This window comes from Echinops telfairi, unplaced genomic scaffold (genome assembly GCF_000313985.2).
Source record: "Echinops telfairi isolate 266 unplaced genomic scaffold, ASM31398v2 ScPeMD7_18;HRSCAF=68, whole genome shotgun sequence".
NCBI classification, from domain to species: Eukaryota; Metazoa; Chordata; class Mammalia; order Afrosoricida; family Tenrecidae; genus Echinops; species Echinops telfairi.
Window position 1 is genome coordinate 75,503,379 of NW_022103915.1, and position 1,847 is coordinate 75,505,225.

A 1,847-nucleotide genomic window follows, 5' to 3' on the forward strand; every position below is an offset into this window, starting at 1 on the left:
ATGTACAAATGCGCTTTACACAATTGATGTGTGTATGGATTGGGATAACAGTTGTATGAGCCCCTAATAAAATGTTAAAAAAAAACAAACAAAACATCTTGCAGGGGTTCATATGGCTTACAGATTGGCACCCGCCCACAATACGCTTTGAGACTCAGCCAAGGCTACAGATAGATACTGGATAGGGGTGCCACTAGGGAGAAACAGATGCTGTATTTCTTATTTTAGTTTTCCTTGTCCCTCAGAGTCCTTGGCTGGGCCACATAACTGCCAGCGACACTGTAAAAGGTGTGAGGGTTCCATCAAATCTAGACATCCCAGGCTGACATCGTTACTGTGAAAGAATTCATACTCCTTCTACACTCCTGGATAGGAAATGTGTGTAAATAGAATGAAGCAATATCCATATCATCAAGAGCACACTTCCAAAAGCGACAACAGTGTTTAGGCTGCTCTGAAAAATGATGTATCTGCCTGGAAACTTCCAATACGCTGAACAGCCTGTGACAGTGCACATTCCTGGTGCTGATCACGACAGTGTCAGAAACGCCACATCAAATGGCATGCTGTCTCAAAGCATAGCAATTACCGTATATACTCGTGTATACGCCGAGTTTTACAGCACGTTTTTTTATGCAGTTTTTGTGGTAAAATTAGGTGCCTCGGCTGATATTTGGGTCGGCTTATCCTCAAATATATATGGTATATGAAAAGAAAAAAGGCCCTAAAATCATGGGACTGTCCCAAAGATTGGGGACAAATTATGTTTTGTTAGTAAAGGACAGCATCTGTAGTTGAATTAGCAAAAAATAAAAATTACACAAATGGGTAGTTAAAGCAAACGTGAACTTACAAGTAGTGAAACTCAAGGGATCTGTCCAACCTTCACCTCCCATGCATTTTTCCACCTGCCTTTAATTCATTGTCTCATTTTAATTCTGTTTACTGATGGTGTATTTATTCTGCATGCTGATAATGAATTTTCCATTATAACCAGCAGAGGGAGGTATGTGGAAGTATAACAAATAATTCTTACCTTTCTGCACTGTTTTCTACACTGATACCTCCAAGTCTTGTTACTCGCCTACGGTTTTGATTTGTATTGCCATGAAGTGCTCAACAAGCACATTAGTTCCTGGTTGCTGTTAAACACCATCCAGTTGGTTCCTACTCATAGCAGCCCCGTGTACAGTGTAACTAAAGGTTGCTCACTCCTACACTGCCTTACAATAGTTGCCGTGTTTGAGCCCCTGGTGACAGGTACTGTGGCAACCCATCTTGCTTAGGGTCTATTTTACCAAGTATGATGATGTCCCCTCCAGGGACTGAATGCTCCTGATAGCATGTCCAAGCTCTTGAACGTGAGTCGAAGCTTCCCTATCCTTTTACTAATCTAAGGAGAATTCAGGCTATACTTTGTCCAAGAGAGAATATTGATTGTGTTTGTGGTCCATGGTATAGTTTCTTAGAAGTAATGGGCTGGTTACATCGTAATGTCTTTTTTGTAATGGAGAAAATTTGGAGTGGTTTAAAAATAGATTATAGTAAAGTAAAATTTGATAGTGTTTGATGCATAGGTTAGAAATTCATTTGACTGCTCATTTGGGCAGCTTTTTAACCTGGTCAGTTCCCTGATTTGTAGAATAGAGAACACGTGCTGAATACTTGCTATTATTAATTGTGGACTCTAGTTGAAACTAGTGCCTACCTGAGCAGAAAGTATTCTTTATCTAATTTTTAGTCAGGAGTGTGAGGTTTGTATAGTCTTTTTCACCACTTGTCTATTTAATTACTCAATTCTTTACAAGCAAAAGTAATTTTTAAAAATTATTTTATTGGGGGCTCAT

General features: G+C 39.4%; 1 protein-coding gene across 1 annotated transcript in view; it reads left to right on the forward strand.

The window, feature by feature from the left end:
* The window catches only part of DTD2 (D-aminoacyl-tRNA deacylase 2), a 17,056-nt gene that overhangs the window by 10,999 nt on the left and 4,210 nt on the right, over positions 1-1,847 (forward strand). The window lies entirely within an intron of this gene.